Genomic DNA, 22269 nt, shown 5'->3' with positions numbered 1-22269 from the left:
CCTTATTTCATTCTTATCTTGGCCAAGAATTTGTATCAAATCAACTGATGGTTCACTAAATATAATTCTTCCTGTGGCTAATCACCTTCCTTTGGTAGGATATCCTGTGAAGGTTTTAATCCAATCCCAACACATTTGATTGTGGACATCTTTAAAAAGATCTTGATATCAGTCTTTATGGAGTACCTGATACTGAGTGAGTAATTCAGCTAGAACATCCTAATGGTTAGAAATAATTAAAAGAGGTTTTATATAAACTATGCAAGATTGATCACAGAAAGAATGAAAGGAAGAAAGTACAAAAGAAAACCATGAGAATAAGCCAAATGTGAAGCACCATGGTCCAAGCTGAAGAGTATAACATATTTAAACCTAGAACATGTCATTATTATGTGATCATTTATGATACATCATTTTGAATTTTCTGCTTAATTATCCTTTTGATATTTTTAACCTATGATTTTTAATCAAGAAATCTAATTTTAATATTTTTAGAGCTACAAACGCAGTCATGCCCACCTCCACCTCAGATTCCCAATGCTCAAGATATGACAACTACAGTGAATTACCAGGAAGGAGAAAAAATATCTGTTCTCTGTTAAGAAAATTATGTAATTCAGGATGCAGAAGAATTTGTGTGTAAAGATGGAAGATGGCAGTCAATACCATGCTGTGTTGGTTAGTAGTGCATAACTTGCTTTATGATGTTCTTTCAAATGAGGTTAACACTCCCCTGTGCTTTCTGTAAATGAACAAGAGGAAGCCTTTCTCTATATTCCACTTTATCTTGAAACAGTAAATTACAATCTAGGTACACAAATCAATCAGCATTCTTTCACTGCTTCTGTGAAATGAACACAGACAAAAACTTTGGGTTACTATGTAGACATGAGATAAAATTTCCTTTTATGCCTATTTTACTCCTTATGATGAGCAAGACAAGAATGAAGGGACATATTGAAACTCAGAGAATAGCAACATAGATATTATGGAGACATATCCTTGCAAGTTGCAAACATTTCAGTTTTAAATGATTTGATTTATTCACATTGTCCTTATTTTAAAATCCCAAGTAGTATTTGATTGTATTTTTCAATGTAAGCATTGTATTGGTGCTTGACTCTTTGATCTCTGTTCTTCATATAGAAAAGATTCCATGTTCTCAACCATCTCATATAGAACATGGAATCATATCTAGTTCTTCAGAAGAAAGGAAAGAAACATTTAAACCCAGGCTTTATGCACATGGCACTAAATTAAGTTATATTTGTGAAGATGGTTTCAGGATATCTGAAGAAGATGGGATAATGTGCTACATGGGAAAATGGAGTTCTCCACCTCAGTGTGTAGGTGAAGACAGGATGCAAACTAAAATTCTATTTTCAATATAATTTATTGAAAATAATCAGTTGTCATCAAAGTCATGATACAGAATCCTTTAGGTTTCTAAATATATGAAATCACTTATATCTAAATGTTTAAAATCATTTATATGTTTATGTATTTTGCTAAACCCAATTTTTGTATAGTCAAAACAATCTTATTTTTGTTCATTTCACTGTTCATTATCGAGTCACTTTTAATTATGGCATTTAAAAAATTAAAACTAGATCCATAGTAACACTAAACCTACCTATTTATATAAATTTAGCTATTCACATTCTATTTATTTGAGTTGTAGTGCCTGCTTTGCCAGGAGGTTTTTAAAAAATTTTATTTTTCCTACAATGTCCCTTCTGATTAGTTACAGTATATGGTACTTTTCTTAAGATGATTAAAAATTCTCAATGCTTTTCTTTTTATTATTCATTATTGGTTTGAGAAGAATTGAAAGTCTCTTTGATAAATATGTTCACAATTTTAGTTTCAAGTTCTTGCCCAGGTTGGCAGCTGGACACACACCAGAATACTGGTTTTAGGAAGCATCTGTGCACCTTCTCTGTGATATGATCATAGCTCCTATGTAATCATTTCTTTTTAAATAAAACTACAAAATATGACAACTAGTACATAAAATTAAATTTCAGAGTTTGTGAAACATGGAGTAATTTTTTTCATTTTTTAAAGGACGTCCTTGTTAACCACCATATTTGATGACACATGGTATTCTACCTCACATATTAGATAGTTACCAATATGGAGTAAAAAGTCACTTACAACTGTGCTGAAGGTTTTGGGATTAATGGACCTGCATTTATAAAATATTTAGAAGGAAAATGGTCCCATCCACCAGAATGCATAAGTAGAGTGCCTTTAATTTTACCCTTAATTCAGAGCATAAATGGTACAACTATGAAACTAAATAATACTAGACTTTAACAAGGTATCTCTGGAAAGTTCTGTATTCTGGTAGAGAATTAATAACCCTAATAATAAAAGGTTACAATAAGACCCAAATTATTTCACGTTCCTGTCATCTTGTGTACACTTAGGACAACTTCTGTTACACATTCTCAGACTTCTATTTTCTGTTCCTATATCACAGCTCCTCAATCACATCATTGTTCAATGTACTGTTAGTCTGTCAGTTATCTCGTTATATGTATATAATTTTCTAAGATATTTGACATAATTAAAGGTAGCAGGTTTTGACAGAAGCAAAAATGAGAAATACATGCATAATGCAGGTGGCCTATATGGGCAAAAAAGAATTCAAATGTAAGTAGTATGGTCTCAAGCATTACATGTATTCGTATTTCTCTAGGCTTTTTATATCACCATTCCCCTGTTATACTTTAGATAAACATAGAACCACTCACTAAACTCTACTTCTGAAACCAGTATTACACTATATGTTAACTAACTAGAATTTAAAGAAAAACTTAAAAGAAAAAAAGGAAAACAAAAAGAACCATTCAATGTAATTAAGTCAAGCCTTCTAACTTATTTTTTTCAAGTTATAAGAAAAATTTTGTACAGTATTCATTGATTTGATACATACCTATTGTTCTAGATTATAGTTATTGGCCATTATGTGTTTTTAAAGATTTACTGAACAAGTACCTATTCTTTTTCTTTCAGAAATGTATTGTTCTAGTTTACCTGACTTTGGTGATGCCATGCTCATAGGCCCGAAGAAGGACTCATATAGATCAGGAGAAAAAGTGACTTATAAGTGTCCAGAATATTACCAGTTGGATGGATCCAATATTGTACAGTGTATTAAGAGCCAATGGATAGGAAGGCCGATATGCAGAGGTACTTTAATGAAATCTATTTATTAAAGTGTCTTAGGAATATAATGTAGAATTGCCTCTAGCATCATTAAAAAATCGACATAGATTATTTTTTAAAGGCCAGAACAAAGGTTTATGCCTTAACGTAAAGGGATGAAATTGTGTACCCATTGGGTAATCTTATAGCCCAATGGTTCTCAAAGTGTGGTCTCTGGAATAGCAACATCAGCCTCTTTTGGTAAATTGATAGAAATGCAAATGCAAATTCTCAGGTTCACTCAGACCTATTGAGTCAAAAACATGGGCATGCAACCCTGAAAATGTCTTAATAATTCCCAAGGGATTCAATGTACAATCCAGTTTAGGAGCCATAGCTATAGCTTATTACACTTTATATCCACCTGAATTTGAGTGATGAATTACACATTACTCACTGTAGCATCCTTAAGCATTTGCCAAAAAAAAAAAAAAATCATTAAAGAGTGTTTTTATAAATTATATATTTGTTTTTCTGTTATTTTCCTTATCTCCTGTTTGGATCCTCAGTTAATCATCTTCATCCTTTAACTATGGTATTCTTCAAAGTGTGTTAATTCTTGATTTATTCTCTAAGGAAGTGCCTACTGTGTTTATTTTTTTAAGGGACTAAAATTACTTTCTTTTTTTTTTTTTTTATTCTTATGTCAATCCCCATACATTACATCATTAGTTTTAGATGAAGTGTTCCATGATTCATTGTTTGTGCATAACACCCAGTGCTCCATGCAGAATGTGCCCTCCTCAATACCCACCACCAGGCTAACCCATCCTCCCACCCCACTCCCCTCTAGAACCCTGTTTGTTTTTCAGAGTCCATCGTCTCTCATGGTTCGTCTATCCCTCCGATTTCCCCCGCTTCATTCTTCCCCTCCCGCTACCTTCTTCTTCTTCTTTTTTTTTTCTTAACATATATTGCATTATTTGTTTCAGAGGTACAGATCTGAGATTCAACAGTCTTGCACAATTCACAGCACTTACCAGAGCACATACCCTCCCCAGTGTCTATCACCCAGTCACCCCATCCTTCCCACCCCACCCCCACTCCAGCAACCCTCAGTTTGTTTCCTGAGATTAAGAATTCCTCATATCAGTGAGTTCATATGATACATGTCTTTCTCTGTTTAACTTATTTCACTCAACATAATACCCTCCAGTTCCATCCACGTCGTTGCAAATGGCAAGATCTCATTCCTTTTGATGGCTGCATAATATTCCATTGTATATATATACCACATCTTCTTCATCCATTCATCTGTCGATGGACATCTTGGCTCTTTCCACAGTTTGGCTATTGTGGACATTGCTGCTATAAACATCGGGGTGCACGTACCCCTTCGGATCCCTACTTTTGTATCTTTGGGGTAAATACCCAGTAGTGCAATTGCTGGATCATAGGGTAGTTCTATTTTCAACTTTTTGAGGAACCTCCATACTGTTTTCCAGAGTGGCTGCACCAGCTTGCATTCCCACCAACAGTGTAGGAGGGTTCCCCTTTCTCCGCATCCCCGCCAACATCTGTCGTTTCCTGACTTGTTAATTTTAGCCATTCTGACTGGTGTGAGGTGGTATCTCATTGAGGTTTTGATTTGGATTTCCCTGATGCCGAGCGATATTGAGCACTTTTTCATGTGTCTGTTGGCCATTTGGATGTCTTCTTTGGAAAAATGTCTGTTCATGTCTTCTGCCCATTTCTTGATTGGATTCTTTGTTCTTTGGGTGTTGAGTTTGATGAGTTCTTTATAGATTTTGGATACTAGCCCTTTATCTGATATGTCATTTGCAAATATCTTCTCCCATTCTGTCGGTTGTCTTTTGGTTTTGTTGACTGTTTCCTTTGCTTTGCAAAAGCCTTTTATCTTGATGAAGTCCCAATAGTTCATTTTTGCCCTTGATTCCCTTGCCTTTGGCGATGTTTCTAGGAAGAAGTTGCTTCGGCTGAGGTCAAAGAGGTTGCTGCCTGTGTTCTCCTTTAGGATTTTGATGGACTCCTGTCTCACATTGAGGTCTTTCAACCATTTGGAGTCTATTTTTGTGTGTGGTGTAAGGAAATGGTCCAGTTTCATTCTTCTGCACGTGGCTATCCAATTTTCCCAACACCATTCGTTGAAGAGACTGTCTTTGTTCCATTGGACATTCTTTCCTGCTTTGTCAAAGATGAGTTGACCATAGAGTTGAGGGTCCATTTCTGGGCTCTCTATTCTGTTCCATTGATCTATGTGTCTGTTTTTGTGCCAGTACCATGCTGTCTTAATGATGACAGCTTTGTAATAGAGCTGGAAGTCCGGAATTGTGATGCCGCCGGCTTTGCTTTTCTTTTTCAACATTCCTCTGGCTATGCGGGGTCTTTTCTGGTTCCATACAAGTTTTAGGATTATTTGTTCCATTTCTTTGAAAAGAGTGGATGGTATTTTGGTGGGGATTGCATTGAATGTGTAGATTGCTCTAGGTAGCATTGACATCTTCACAATATTTGTTCTTCCAATCCATGAGCATGGAACGTTTTTCCATTTCTTTGTGTCTTCCTCAATTTCTTTCATGAGTATTTTATAGTTTTCTGAGTACAGATCCTTTGTCTCTTTGGTTAAATTTATTCCTAGGTATCTTATGGTTTTGGGTGCAATTGTAAATGGGATCGACTCCTTAATTTCTCTTTCTTCTGTCTTGTTGTTGGTGTATAGGAATGCCACTGACTTCTGTGCATTGATTTTATATCCTGCCACTTGACTGAATTCCTGTATGAGTTCTAGCAGTTTTGGGGTGGAGTCTTTTGGGTTTTCCACATAAAGTATCATATCATCTGCAAAGAGTGAGAGTTTGACTTCTTCCTTGCCAATTTGGATGCCTTTGATTTCTTTTTGTTGTCTGATTGCTGTGGCTAGGACTTCTAATACTATGTTGAATAGCAGTGGTGATAGTGGACATCCCTGCCGCGTTCCTGACCTTAGGGGGAAAGCTCTCAGTTTTTCCCCATTGAGAATAATATTCGCTGTAGGTTTTTCATAGATGGCTTTTATGATATTGAGGTATGTACCCTCTATCCCTATACTCTGAAGAGTTTTGATCAAGAAAGGATGCTGTACTTTGTCAAATGCTTTTTCTGCATCTATTGAGAGGATCATATGATTCTTGTTCTTTCTTTTGTTAATGTATTGTATCACGTTGATTGATTTGCGGATGTTGAACCAACCTTGCAGCCCAGGGATAAATCCCACTTGGTCATGGTGAATAATTATTTTAATGTACTGTTGGATCCTATTGGCTAGTATTTTGGTGAGAATTTTTGCATCCATGTTCATCAGGGATATTGGTCTGTAATTCTCCTTTTTGATGGGGTCTTTGTCTGGTTTTGGGATCAAGGTGATGCTGGCCTCATAAAATGAGTTGGGAAGTTTTCCTTCCATTTCTATTTTTTGGAACAGTTTCAGAAGAATAGGTATTAATTCTTCTTGAAATGTTTGGTAGAATTCCCCTGGGAAGCCATCTGGCCCTGGGCTTTTGTTTTTTGGGAGATTTTTGATGACTGCTTCAATTTCCTTAGTGGTTATAGGTCTGTTCAGGTTTTCTATTTCATCCTGGTTCAGTTTTGGTAGTTGGTACATCTCTAGGAATGCATCCATTTCTTCCAGGTTATTTAATTTGCTGGCATAGAGTTGCTCATAATATGTTCTTATAATTGTTTGTATTTCTTTGGTGTTGGTTGTGATCTCTCCTCTTTCATTCATGATTTTGTTGATTTGGGTCATTTCTCTTCTCTTTTTGATAAGTCTGGCCAGGGGTTTATCAATCTTGTTAATTCTTTCAAAGAACCAGCTCCTAGTTTCGTTGATCTGTTCTACTGTTCTTTTAGTTTCTATTTCATTGATTTCTGCTCTGATCTTTATTATTTCTCTTCTCCTGCTGGGTTTAGGCTTTATTTGCTGTTCTTTAGTCCAGCTCCTTTAGGTGTAGGGTTAGGTTGTATACTTGAGACCTTTCTTGCTTCTTGAGAAAGGCTTGTATTGCTATATACTTTCCTCTTAGGACTGCCTTTGCTGCATCCCAAAGATTTTGAATAGTTGTGTTTTCATTTTCATTGGTTTCCATGTATTTTTTTAATTCTTCTTTAATTTCCTGGTTGACCCATTCGTTCTTCAGTAGGATGCTCTTTAGCCTCCATGTATTTGAGTTCTTTCTGACTTTTGTCTTGTGATTGAGCTCTAGTTTCAAAGCATTGTGGTCTGAAAATAGGCAGGGAATGATTCCAATCTTTTGGTACCGGTTGAGACCTGATTTATGACCTAGGATGTGATCTATTCTGGAGAATGTTCCATGGGCAGTAGAGAAGCATGTGTATTCCATTGCTTTGAGGTGGAATGTTCTGAATATGTCTGTAAAGTCCATTTGGTCCAGTGTGTCATTTAAAGTCTTTATTTCCTTGTTGATCTTTTGCTTAGACGATCTGTCCATTTCAGTGAGGGGGGTGTTAAAGTCCCCCACTATTATTGTATTGTTGTCGATGTGTTTCTTTGCTTTTGTTATTAATTGGCTTATATAATTGGCTGCTCCCATGTTAGGGGCATAGATATTTACAATTGTTAGATCTTCTTGTTGGATAGATCCTTTAAGTAGGATATAGTGTACTTCCTCATCTCTTATTACAGTCTTTGGTTTAAAATCTAATTTGTCTGATATAAGGATTGCCACCCCAGCTTTCTTTTGGTGTCCATTAGCATGGTAAATGGTTTTCCACCCCCCCACTTTCAATCTGGGGCTGTCTTTGGGTCGAAAATGAGTCTCTTGCAGACAGCATATCGATGGGTCTTGTTTTTTAATCCAGTCTGATAGCCTGTGTCTTTTGATTGGGGCATTGAGCCCATTTACATTCAGGGTAACTATTGAAAGATAGGAATTTGGTGCCATTGTATTGCCTGTAAGGTGACTGTTACCGTATATTGTCTGTGTTCCTTTCTGGTCTATGTTGCTTTTAGGCTCTCTCTTTGCTTAGAGGACCCCTTTCAAGATTTCCTGTAGGGCTGGTTTTGTGTTTGCAAATTCCTTTAGTTTTTGTTTGTCCTGGAAGCTTTTTATCTCTCCTTCAATTTTCAATGACAGCCTAGCTGGATAGAGTATTCTTGGCTGCATATTTTTCTCATTTAGTGCTCTGAATATATCCTGCCAGTCCTTTCTGGCCTGCCAGGTCTCTGTGGATAGGTCTGTTGCCAATCTAATGTTTCTACCCTTGTAGGTTACATATCTCTTCTCCCGAGCTGCTTTCAGGATTTTCTCTTTGTCTATGAGACTCATAAGTTTTACTATTAGATGTCGGGGTGTTGACCTATTTTTATTGATTTTGAGAGGGGTTCTCTGTGCTTCCTGGATTTTCATGCCTGTTTCCTTCCCCAAATTAGGGAAGTTCTCTGCTATAATTTGCTCCATTATACCTTCTGCCCCTCTCTCTCTTTCTTCTTCTTCTGGGATCCCAATTATTCTAATGTTGTTTCGTCTTATGGTATCGCTTATCTCTCGAATTCTGCCCTCGTGATCCAGTAGTTGTTTATCTCTCTTTTTCTCAGCTTCTTTATTTTCCATCATTTCATCTTCTATATTACTGATTCTCTCTTCTCCCTCATTTATCCTAGCAGTTAGCGCCCCCATTTTTGATTGCACCTCATTAATAGCCTTTTTGATTTCTACTTGGTTGGATTTTAGTTCTTTTACTTCTTCAGAAAGGGTTTCTCTAATAACTTCCATATTTTTTTCAAGCCCAGCTAGTATCTTTAAAGTGATGATTCTGAACTCTAGATCTGACATCGTACTAATGTCCGTATTGAGTAGGTCCCTGGCAGTCGGTACTACCTCTTGTTCTTTTTGTTGAGGTGATTTTTTCCGTCTTGTCATTTTGTGCAGAGGAGAATAGATTAATGAGAGAACAAAATGCTAGCAGAGTAACAACGTCCCCAGAAAATATACTCTAAACAAATCAGAAAAAACCTGAAGCAGTGGGAAAAGAAAGGGAAAGAGAGAAAAAAGGAAAAGAAAAAAAAGAAAAAGATAAAGATAAAAACAAAAACAAACAAAACAAAACAACAACAACAAAAAAACCAGAATGTGATCAAATATGATCAGGCTGGTATATAGATCAGTGCCACACACTAGATTTGGGGTGTATTTTGGTCTTTTAGAAGAAAGTGCCTCCCAAAATTTTAAAGAAGAAAAACTTATATATGTACAAAAATAAGGGTTGATATGATGAAGGGATGGAATATGACTGTAAAGATGGAAATTATAAAAAATTTTATAAAAGGAATTGATAAGAAGTTGTTTGAAAAAAGAAAGAGGAGGATTTAAAAAAAGAAAAAAAAAGGGAGAGGATGTGATCAGGCAGGGGAATAGAAAACACCATATACTAGAGATTTAGGGTATATTTTGATCTGTTAGAAGAAACTATCTCAAAATTTTAAAGAGAGAACAACTTATATATATAAGCCAAAAATACGGGTAACTACTATGAAGGGATAGAATATGACTCTAAAAATGAAAAATAAATTTTTTTTTTTTAAAAAGGGATTGATAAGATGTTGGTTGAAAAAGGGAAAAAGAAAAATTCAAAAAGAAAAAAAAGAAAAAAAGACAGTTAAAAAAAAATTAACTTTGAAAGACTACAGAATCATGGTAAAAAAGCCATGAATTCTATGTGCAGTAGTCCCCTAGAGCTGGAGTTCTGCCGTTCTCATTGATGGGTAAACTTGGTCTTGGCTGGCTGTTCTCGCTGATCTTCTGGGGAGGGGCCTGTTGCCGTGGTTTCCAAATGTCTCTGCCGGAGGCAGAATTGCCCCGCCCTTGCCCCCTCCCAGCTAAGTAATCTGCTCAGGTTTGCTCTCCGGGGCTTTTGTTCCCTGCGAGCTTTCTGTACAGCTTTGGAGGCGGAGAGTGAAAATGGCGGCCTCCCAATCTCCGCCGCGGAGGAGCCGAGAACTCGGGGCCCCGCTCCTCAGTGAGCCCCAGAGAAAAGCCGTCAGTCACTCCCGTCTCCCGGGTCTCCAGCCGCACTCCGTGCTCACCCGGCCTGTGACCGCGCGTTTCTATCTCTGGCACCCGACCCCGGGTGGAGTCTCCAAACCCAGCAGATCCCTGCAGCGCACTCCCGCGCGGCTCCTCCCAGGGGAGGAAGGTGAGTCTCCCCGGATCTGCCGCTTGTTGGGTCCCTGCTGGAGGAGCAGGGGCCCGACTGTGCCGCGGATCCCGGTTTATGGCAACCCCGAGCTGAGAGCCCGCGCCTGGGCTCCGCCTCTGCAGCCGGCCTCCCTGCTCCGATACCTGGGAGCTCTGCCACACTCAGGCACCCCCGGTCTTTCTGTGACCCGTGGGTCCTGAGACCACACTGTCCCGGAGGGTTCCACCCCCCGCTTAGCCACCAGAGTGACGTCCCTTGGCGGAGCAGACTTTTAAAAGTTCCGATTTTGTGCTCCGCGGCTCTATCACTTGCCAGAAGCGGCCGCTGGAGGCCCCTCCCCCGCCGTCTCTCCTCCCGAATATCGCCTCGGATTCACTTCTCCGCACGTCCTACCTTCCAGAAAGTGGTCGCTTTTCTGATGAGAGAGTTGTTGCTCTTCTTTTCTTCGATCTCCTGTTGAGTTTGTAGGTGTTCAGAATGGTTTGATCCCTATCCAGCTGAATTCCTGAGAGGAGACGAAATCCAGGTCTCCTACTCCTCCGCCATCTTGCTCCTAAAATTACTTTCATAAATAGGATGATTGCAAGCCCAATTCTGATGTCAAATAATATTTTTATTATGATTTCTTGTGGTTTATAAATCGATTTTGAGTTTATATGATTTGTAATATTGATTTTATTAAACTCAAAGGGAAATGTCTAGAAAAACTATTTTCATAGAAGCTTAAATCTTATAAAAATATTGCTTTATCTCCTTTTCTGCAGTCTTACATATAAATTTCTTTCTTTCTTTCTTTCTTTCTTTTTTTTTTTTAAAGATTATTTATTTATTTGACAGAAAGAGGGAGAGAACAAGCAGGGGGAGGGCAGAGGGAGAGGCAGCCTCCTGCCTTTGGCTCCCTGGGATCATGACCTGAGCCCAAGGCAGATGCCCAACGACTGAGCCACCCAGGCGCCCCTTACATATAAATTTCTTAAAATTACCAGTCTTCCATGAAAGATTAAATACTGATTTTACGTCCCCCTTGAAATATATTTGGAATCTCATTTGTTGATTTATTACTCAAAATGATCATTACATTAGAGATGCTACTCTTTTCTTTCTCAGATGTTTCCTGTGTGAATCCACCCAGAGTGAAAAATGCTATTATATTAAATGAGATGCCTAGGTATCTACCTGGTCAGAGAATATGTTATGTAAGAAAAAATTCAATTTTTTTTTTTTTTTTTGCGGATAGAACTAAGTAATGTAGTGTATTTCTTTCTTTGTTTTTTTTTAATTAAATTAAATTTTATTATGTTATGTTAGTCACCATGCAATACATCATTAGTTTTTGATGTAGTGATCCATGATTCATTGTTTTCGTATAACACCCAGTGCTCCGTGCAGTACATGCCCTCCTTAATACCCACCACCGGGCCAACCCATCCCCCTCTCCCCTCCAAAACCTTCAGTCTGTTTCTCAGAGTCCATAGTCTCTCATGGTTCGTCTCCTCCTCCGATCCCCCCCCCTTCATTTTCCCCTTCCTTCTCCTAATGTCCTCCATGCTATTCCTTATGTTCCACAAATAAGTGAAACCATATGATAATTGACTTTCTCTGCTTGACTTATTTCACTTAGCATAATCTCCTCCAGTCCCATCCATGTTGATGTACAAGTTGGGTATTCATCCTTTCTGATGGCTGAGTAATATTCCATTGTATATATGGACCACATCCTCTCTATCCATTCATCTGTTGAAGGGCATCTCAGCTCTTTCCACAGTTTGGCTATTGCAGACATTGCTGCTATGAACATTGGGGTGCATATGGCTCTTCTTTTCACTACATCTGTGTCTTTGGGGTAAATAACTAGTAGTGTAATTGCTGGGTCAAAGGGTAGCTCTATTTTTAATATTTTGAGGAACCTCCACACTGTTTTCCAAAGTGGCTGTACCAACTTGCATTCCCACCAACAGTGTAAGAGGGTTCCCCTTCCTCCACAATCTCTCCAACATTTGTTGTTTCTTGCCTTGTCAATTTTTGCTATTCTAACTGGTGTAAGGTGGTATCTCAATGTGGTTTTGGTTTGAATTTCCCTGATGGCTAATGATGATGAACATTTTTTCATGTGTCTGTTAGCCATTTGTATGTCTTCTTTAGAGAAGTGTCTGTTCATGACTTCTGCCCACTTTTTGACTTGATTATTTGTTTTTTGGGTGTTGAGTTTGAGAAGTTCTTTACAGATCTTGGAAATCAGCACTTTGCAAATATCTTCTCCCATTCCGTGGGTTGCCTCTTTGTTTTGTTGACTGTTTCCTTTGCTGTGCAGAAGCTTTTTATCTTGATGAAGTCCCAAAACTTCATTTTTTGCTTTTGTTTAACTAGCCTTTGGAGATGTATCTTGAAAGAATTTGCTGTGGCTGATGTCGAAGAGGTTACTGCCTATGTTCTCCTCTAGGATTCCTGTCTCAAATTGAGGTCTTTCATCCATTTTGAGTTTATCTTTGTGTATGGTGTTAGAGAATGGTCAAGTTTCATTCTTCTGTATATAGCTGTCCAATTTTCCCAGCACCATTTATTGAAGAGACTGTCTTTTTTCCATTGCATATTTTTTTCCTGCTTTGTCGAAGATTATTTGACTGTAGAGTTGAGGGTCCATATCTGGGCTCTCTATTCTGTTCCATTGGTCTATATGTCTGTTTTTGTGCCAGTACCATGCTGTCTTAGTGATCACTGCTTTGTAATATAGCTTGAAATCCGGCAACGTTATGCCCCCAGCTTTGTTTTTCTTTTTCAACATTTCCTTGGTGATTCGGGGTCTTTTCTGCTTCCATACAAATCTTATGATTCTTTGTTCTTTGAAAAATGTCATTGGAACTTTGATCGGGATGGCACTGAAGGTGTCTTTGAAAAATGTCATTGGAACTTTGATCGGGATGGCACTGAAGGTATAGATTGCTCTGGGTAGCATAGAATTTTGACAATGTTTATTCTTCTGATCCATGAGCATGGAATGTTTTTCCATCTTTTTGTGTCTTCTTCAATTTATTTCATGAGGTTTATTCCAAGGTATCTTATGGCTTTTGGTGCTATTGTAAATGGAATCATTTCTCTAATTTCTCTTTCTACAGTTGCATTGTTAGTTTATAAGAAAGCAGCTGATTTCTGTGCATTGATTTTGTATCCTGACACATTACTGAATTGCTGTATGAGTTCTAGTAATTTGGGGGGGAAGTCTTTTGGATTTTCCACGTAAAGTATCATGTCATCTGTGAAGAGAGAGAGTTTGACTTCTTCTTTGCCAATTTGAATACCTTTTATTTCTTTTTGTTGTCTGATTGCTGTTGCCAGGACTTCCAGTACTATGTTGAACAACAGTGGCAAGAGTGGGCATTCTTGACATGTTCCTGATCTTAAGGGAAAGGCTCTCATCTTTTCCCCATTGAGGATGATATTTGCTGTGGGTTTTTCATAGATGGATTTTATGAACTTGAGGAATGTTCCCTCTATCCCTATGCTCTGAAGAGTCTTAATTAGGGAAGGATGCTGTATTTTGTCAAGTGCTTTTTCTGCACCAATTGCGAGGATCATATGGTTCTTCTCTCTCCTCTTATTAATGTGTTCTATCACATTGATTGATTTGCGAATGTTGAACCACCCTTGCATCCCAGGGATAAATCCCACTTGGTCAGGTGAATGATCTTTTTTAATGTATTGTTGGATCCTATTAGGATTTTGTTGAGAATTTTGGAATCCATATTCATCAGGGATATTGGTCTGAAATTCTCCTTTTTGATGGGGTCTTTGCCTGGTTTGGGGATTAAGGTAATGCTGGCCTCATAGAATGAGTCTGGAAGCTTTCCTTCTGTTTCTGTTTTTTGGAACAGTTTCAGGAGAATAGGTATTATTTCTTCTTTGAATGTTTGGTACAATTCCCCAGGGAATCCATCAGGCCCTGGACTCTTGTTTTTTGGGAGGTTTTGATCACTGCCTCAATCTTGTTACTGGTTATTGGCCTATTCAGGTTGTCAATTTCTTCCTGTTTCAGTCTTGGCAGTTTATAGGTTTCCAGGAAGGCATCCATTTCTTCCAGGTTGCTCAATTTATTGGCATATTGTTGTTGATAATAATTTCTAATAATTGTTTCTATTTCCTTGGTGTTAGTCGTGATCTCTCCCCTTTCATTCATAATTTTATTAATTTGGGTCCTTCCTCTTTTCTTTTGGATAAGTCTGGCCAGTGGTTTATTGATCTTATTAATTCTTTCAAAGAACCAGCTTCTAGTTTCATTGATCTGATCTGTGTTTCTGGTTTCTAATTCATTGATCTCTGCTCTAATCTTAATTATTTCTCTTCTAATGTGTGGCTTAGGCATCGTTTGTTGCTTTTTCTCTAGTTCTTTAAGGTGTAAAGTTAGTTGGTGAATTTGGGATTTTTCTATTTTTTTGAGTGAGGCTTGGATGGCTATGTATTTTCCCCTTAGGAAATAAGCCTTTGCAGTATCCCATAGGTTTTGGACTGATGTATTTTCATTCTCATTGGTTTCCATGAATTATTTAAGTTCTTCTTTAATTTCTTGGTTGACCCAAACATTCTTAAGCAGAGTGGTCTTTAGCTTCCAAGTGTTTGAATTTCTTCTACCTTTTTTCTTGTGATTGAGTTCCAGTTTTAAAGCCTTATGGTCAGAATATGCAGGGAATAATCTCAATCTTTTGGTATTGGTTGAGACCTGATTTGTGACCCAGTATGTGGTCTATTCTGTAGAAAGTTCCATGTGTGCTTGAGAAGAATGAGTATTCTGTTGTTTTAGGGTGGAATATTCTGTATATATCTATGAGATCCATCTGGTCCAGTGTGTCATTCAAAGCTCTTGTTTCTTTGTTGATTTTCTCCTTAGATGATCTGTCTATTGCTGAGAGTGGAGTACTGAGGTCTCCTACAATTAACGTATTGTTATCAATATGACTCTTTATTTTGGTTAACAGTTGGCTTATGTGGGTAGCTGCTCCCATGTTGGGGGCATAGATATTTACAATTGTTAGATCTTCTTTTTGGATAGACACTTTAAGAATGATATATTGTCCTTCTGTGTCCTAACTACAGTCTTTAGCTTAAAATCTAATGTCTGATATAAGAATTGGTACCCCAGCTTTCTTTTGAGATCCATTGGCATGGAAGATGGATCTCCATGCCTTCACTTTCAATCTGGATGTATCTTTAGGTTCAAAATGAGTCTCTTGTAGACAGCATATAGATGGGTCCTATCTTTTTATCCAATCTGCAACCCTGTGCCATTTTATGGGAGCATTTAGGCCGTTCACATTGAGAGTGATTATTGAAAGATATGAATTTATTGTCATCATGTTGCCTGTGAAGTCCTTGTTTCTATAGATTGTCTCTGTAACTTTCTGTTCTATATCACTCTTGGGGTGTTTTTCCTTTTATAGAACCCTTCCTTAATATTTCTTGCAGGGCCGGCTTAGTGGTCACATATTCTTTCAGTTTCTGCCAGTCTTGGAAGCTCTGAATCTCTCCATCCATTCTAAATGACAGCCTTGCTGGATAAAGTATTCTTGGCTGCATGTTCTTCTCGTTTAGTACCCTGAATATGTCTTTCCAGGCCTTTCTGGCTTGCCAGGTCTCTGTGGATAGATCTGACGTTATTCTGATGTTCCTCCCTCTGTGCGGAAGGAATCTCTTCCCCCTAACTGTCTTTAAGATGGTTTCCTTCGTTCTAAGATTTGTGAGTTTTACTATTACATTCCAAGGTGTTGGCCTTTTTTCCTTGATCTTGGGAGGGGTCCTCTCTGCCTCTAGGACACTAACGTTTGTTTCATTCCCCAGATTAGAGAAGTTCTCAGCTACGATTTGCTCAAATATATATTCTAGTCCTCTCTCTCTCTCCACCCCCTCAGGGATCCCAATAATTCTGACATTGGAACGTTTCATGGTGTCAATTATTTCTCTGATTCTATTTTCATGGATTTTTATTCTTTTTATGTTATTTATTTTTTTTATTATGTTAATCACCATACATTACATCATTAGTTTTTGATGTAGTGTTCCATGATTCATTGTTTGCGTATAACACCCAGTGCTCCATTCAGTACGTGCCCTCTTTAATACCCATCATCAGGCTAACCCAAACCTCCATGCCCCTCCCCTCTAGAACCCTCGGTTTGTTTCTCTGAGTCCATAGTCTCTCATAGTTCATCTCCCCCTCCGATATCTCCCCCTTCATTTTCCCCTTCCTGCTATCTTCTTCTTCTTCTTTTTTTAACATATAATGTATTATTTGTTTCAGAGGTACAGATCTGTGATTCAACAGTCTTGCACAATTCACAGTGCTCACCATAGCACATACCCTCCCCAGTGTCTATCAGCCACCCCCGCCCTCCCACCCCCCACCACTCCAGCAACCCTCAGTTTGTTTCCTGAGATTAAGAATTCCTCATATCAGTGAGGTCATATATTTTCATGGATTTTTAGTTGTTTTTCCCTGGCCTCCTCTTTTTCCTTCTTTTCTATCAATTGGTCTTCTAGGTCACTAATTTGTTCTTCTGCCTCGCTTACCCTAGCTGTTAGATTATCTAGATTAGATTGGATCTCATTGATAGCATTTTTAAGTTCTGCCAGTTCAGCTTTCACTTCTGCCCTTAGAGACTTTATGTTGCCATTAATCAATTTCTCCATTCTAGCTATTGTCTTCACAATTGCTACCTTGAATTCCATTTCCAACATCTTGGTTATATCTGTATCCATTTGTAAATCTGTGGCAGAAGTCACAGTCTCTGAGTCTTTCCTATTTTGGGGGTTCCTCCTAGTCATTCTGCTGAGGGGTGGTTGTGGGAATGTGCAGAGTCCAAATTATTGACCACAACCCAAGCAAGATGCACCTGTTTTATAGGGACCTTAGGGTTGCCGGCCTCTTGTTCTCCCAGTCTGTCTTCTGGGCGAGGGACCTGCTATGCTGTTACTCAGGCAACCCTGTTTGGGCAAAGTTGCCCTGCCCCCCTGTGGCAGGGGATGGGCTCAGTGAAAACCGTTTTTTTGGGGCTTTCGTTCTCTGGCGGCTTTCCCTGGCAGCTTTCCACATCTCTTCTGAGAGTCAGAGCAGAAGAGATTGTTTCCAACCCTCTGCCTCAGAGCGGAGAGATTGCAGATTGTTCTTCAGTGAGCTCTCCAGGCCACATTATCTCCATTTCTGTCTGTGCTGCTATAAACTGCAGCGTCCTGTGTTGTGCACCCCTCAGCAGGGCTCCCAGTCCTGACCTCTGGGTTGGGGCATGTCTCTGCCCTTTGTGCTTCTAAAACTGCCTGTGGCCCCCAGTTCACATGCGTGGTCCCGCTGCTCTGGGTTTCAGTCTGGGGGCTGCCCTAAAGTCCTTTCTCCATCGCTACCAGTCTGCAAGTCTGTGCCCCATCCCCAGTGTGAGAGGCTATCACTCACTGGTGGTGTAGGATTGCCACAGCTCTGCTCCCTCCCCACTTCCATTTATCCTCTGATATCTGCCTGCAGAATCATGGCTCCCCACTTCACACCTCGAAACCAACCGCCTGCGATATTCTGTTTGTAGAGATCCAGATCTATCTTCTTACATCTCAGGCTGATTTCGTGGGTGTTCAGAGTGGTCTGGTAGATATCCAGCTCAATTCCAGGGACTGGTTGGAATAGGGTCCCCTACTCCTCTGCCATCTTTTCCTCCCCCAATGTAGTGTATTTGTTTCATGAAGGATTTGGCCAGATTAAAAGAACAGTTGGAATCATGGAAAATTGCCTATCTTAAGCATTAGGACACTCAGTTATTTTCTGAGGCAAATGTATTAAAGCTACCTTAAGTACATTTGACAACTCAAGAAATTCCATTTTGAGACATGGAATAGGCAGCTGGGGTGTGATCATAGAAGGTGATATAAATTTGGCTTCTTCAGCATGTGGATTATATTTCAAGGTAGTTTACTAGCAGAGCTTATCCAGGGGATTAGTGTGTACAGAAAAGAAAGTCTGAGAAACGGTCATAGAACACTCTAGTATTTAGAGTTCAGGAAATAAAGGAAGCCAACAAAAGTGATATTATATTAGCCACTTGTATTTCATATAAACTTTTGCCTGCCATATATATTTTCCAATCTTTTACTTTGAGCCCACCTATGTTTTCATGTTCAAAGTGAGTTTCTTTTAGATGCTATATAGTTGGGTCTTGTTTATGTGTCCACCCTGCCATTTTCACTCTTTTAACTGAAGTATTTAAACCATTTACACAGGGACGACTGGGTGGCTCAGTTGACTAAGTATCTGCCTTCAGTTCAGGTCACAATCTCAGGGTCCTGGGATGGAGTCCAGCATCAGGCTCCTTGGTCAGAGGGAAGCCTGTTTCTCCGTCTGCCTCTGCCGACTTGTGCATGCATATGCTCTCTCTCTCTCTATCTCTCTCTGACAAATAAATAAAATCTTAAAAAATATATACCATTTACACATAATTATTGATAAATTAGGGGCTGTGTTAGCCATTTTATTATTTGTTTTATGTGTGTTTCCTCTGTTTTTCATTCCTGTTTCTTGCCTTCCCTGTGGATTTTTGGAACATTTTAAAATCATTTTGTTTTGATATATCTATATTGTTGTTGAACAGATCTCTTTGTATAGTTTTATTAGTGTTTCTGGCAGTGTGAAGATGCACATATATAGCTTATCACTCCCCCCCGGTATTGACATTTTACCATATCAAGTGAAATATGGGAACCTTGCTTCCATTTAGGTCTATTTACTCTCTCCACATTTTTAACATAAAGCTTTTAAGTATTTCCTCTACATTTAGTGAGCACCACATTAAATTTTATAATTTTGCACAAACATCAAACCTAACAAACTCATTAGGAAAAAGTATATTACATTCACCCCCATTTTTATTAATTTCATTGTTTTTTTTTTCTTCCTTCCTGAAGTCTCCATCCTTCTGTTATCCTTTCCTTTTAACTTGAGGAATTCCTTGAGCAATTCTTTAAGGACAGACAGGTCTGCTGCAGACAAATTCTCTGTCTTCCTTTGTCTCAGAATGTCTTCATTTGCCCTTAAATCCTACAAGATAGTATCTCTGCATATAGAATTTGGGTTTGACAGTTCTTGTCTTCCAGCACTTGAGAGGTGTAGTCACTTCTTTCTGGCTCCATGGTGACAGATGAGAATCCCACTAACATTGGAATCCTCTTTCCCCTTTAGGTTAGCATAATTTCTATCTAGCTGCTTTGGATATATATATATTTTTCTTTTCTCAGTAGTTTTCAGCAGTTTGATTACAATGTATCTTGGCATGAGTTTCTTTAGGTTTATCCTGTTCAGCCTTTTTAATGTGTAGGTTTATGCCTTATGCCCAATTTGGGAAATTTTTGGACATTATTTTTGGAAGTTGTTTTGTTGTTGTTTTAATCTCCAACCTCTTTCTTTTCTCTTTCTGGGTATCCAGTTTTTTGCTATCTTCTCATAGGTCCTTAAATCTCTGTCTACTTTTTGTTGTTGTTTTCAAAGTGAATAATTTGTGTTCTATATTCAAGTTTGTGTATCCTTCTGTCACCTGAGATCTATAACGGAGCCCATCCAGTAGGTTTCTAAAAATTTTTATTATTATATTTCTCAGTTCTATACTTCCTATTGGATTTTTAAAAATCATTGTCAAAGAATTCCAATATCGGTGTCATCTTGGTGTGGTCTTCTGTTGATTTTCTTTCCCTTTTTAGGTATTTCTGGTCCTTGGTATGATGAATGATTTCCAATTATATTCTGGACATTTTGGGTATTGTGTTTTAAGACTTTGGATTTTATTGAAGTCTTTTATTTCTCAGGCTCCCATTACTACCATGCAGGGTGTAAGTTCAGGCTCCTCACTTGGCCTCTGTGGATCAAGGTCGGGAGAGGTGTGGTCTTAGGTTTCTTTTATGATATTTTTCTGAGGTAATTTAAGTATTGTGTAAAAATGTTTGTTTTGCTAGGTTACTCCTTTCCTGAGCCTTTGTCTAAAGAAACAAAGGAAATTCTTGGGACACCCCCCCCCCTTTTTTTTTTGCTTGAACTTGGTATCATTTCTGGGTTACAGTCTTCTTCAGTGCTCAGTCCAGAATCCACTGAAGGCAGAATGAAAAACCAAATAACTCACTGCAGTGTGATTCCTTGAATTCTGAAGTCCTTGAATTCTGAAGTCCTTGAAAGACTGACTTCTTGTCTACATCTTTCATAGTCTCTTATGTTGGATTTTTGCAATACGTTCAGGATTTTTAGTTATACTTAGCAGAAGGACTGAGCAGAAATGTTCCTACCCCATCTTGTCCAGAACAGGAGCCAGCAATTCCCTTTCACATTATACAGATGTGTAATTCTTTGAATTTTATTAAAGAAGTCGATATTTCTTTTGTAATAAAAGTGAAAATCAATAAACAATGACTAGAGATCCAATAGACGCTGTAGTATGTTGTCTATAGCAATAAAGATTCTTTGTTTATATTAGCTACCCATCTATCCAGCATTTATTCACTAAGAAAAACATTTTTAATATCACAATACTGCAAAGCAGATGTATTTGTTAATGCTTCTGTATGCTTTCATGTGGGATAAAAAAGGGTGTAAACGTGTGCTTTTCAGTTTCTGTGATTAAAATTTCTTTAATGAATCATTTGTGTCAGCAGATATTACAAGTGTTGATATTAAGTATTGTACTATATTTTTATCGCTTTAACCTGTTTTTCTTTGGCCTTTCAATAAATCAAATAATGTCTTTTATACCCTAAAGGAAAATGTGGGCTCCCTCTGCCTATTGACAATGGAGACATTACCTCATTCCCATTACCAGCTTATGCTCCAGGATCATCAGTTGAGTACCAATGCCAGGCCTTCTATGCACTTCAGGGAAACAGGAATGTAATATGTAGTAATGGACAGTGGTCGAAACCATCAAAATGCTTAGGTAAATATTTTAATGTTCTCATGGATCCTGGGAAAATCAGTGTAGTGAATATGATGTTTAGCTATTTATAATAGAATTTTCATGGATTAACAAACCATCATTCTGTTGAATGCTTGACTATCAAATATTAATACGTGAGGAAATAAAGTTTGAAAAATTCTTGTTCAGGCAGCAAAATATTTTTTAATTCATAATTCATAATTGACATTATGAATCTTTGATTGTAACACTTAATTATCACAGACTAAACATAGTACCTCATTTTTACATCATTCATTGCTTAAAATCATTTAAATCTACATGATGGATTTTCAGTCAGTTGGTTTAGAAAAGATTTTGAGAATGAAGCCCTGAACCAGTGTGGAAGATTCCCCTTGAAAGTCCAAAATTCTGGGGAAAATATTTATTTACTACTTAATGTTTTTTGTTCATTTTTTATACTTTCAGATCCATGTGTGCTATCAGAAGAAACCATGAGAATGTTTAACATATGGTTACAATGGAGTAGTGAGAAACAAATTTCCGCAAGAGCAGAGGATATTGTTGAATTTGAATGTAACTATGACAGAAAGACACCACGATATACATTCCGAGCAACCTGTCGGGAAGGGAAATTGACATATCCAGTCTGTGGATAAAACAATGGTTAAAACGCTGTCCTAAAATTGAAATATGTACATTTATTCAGAATTTTTCATTATTAATCTAATTCTCAGTTTAGTTTTTCAAGTATTACTAATTTTTATTTGTAAGTCAGAATATGTGTTTAATATTATGTGGATGGTGTAGTTATAATCTAAGAGACAAATGAATCACTTTTTTGGGGGGGTGTCAGTAAATATTTTTTTTTTTAAAGATTTTATTTATTTGAGACAGAATGAGAGACAGAGAGCATGAGAGGGAGGAGGGTCAGAGGGAGAAGCAGACTCCCTGCCGAGCAGGGAGCCCGATGTGGGACTCGATC

The 22269-nt window shown here is 38.1% G+C and overlaps 1 pseudogene; it reads left to right on the top strand.

The window, feature by feature from the left end:
• Positions 1 to 21943, top strand: part of LOC123325096 — a 37903-nt pseudogene extending 15960 nt beyond the window's left edge.
• The last annotated feature ends 326 nt before the right edge of the window (positions 21944 to 22269 follow it).

This window comes from Neomonachus schauinslandi, chromosome 6 (assembly GCF_002201575.2).
Source record: "Neomonachus schauinslandi chromosome 6, ASM220157v2, whole genome shotgun sequence".
NCBI classification, from domain to species: Eukaryota; Metazoa; Chordata; class Mammalia; order Carnivora; family Phocidae; genus Neomonachus; species Neomonachus schauinslandi.
The sequence above is the reverse complement of the archived record's forward strand: the minus strand, read 5'-3'. Positions and strand labels throughout refer to the sequence as shown.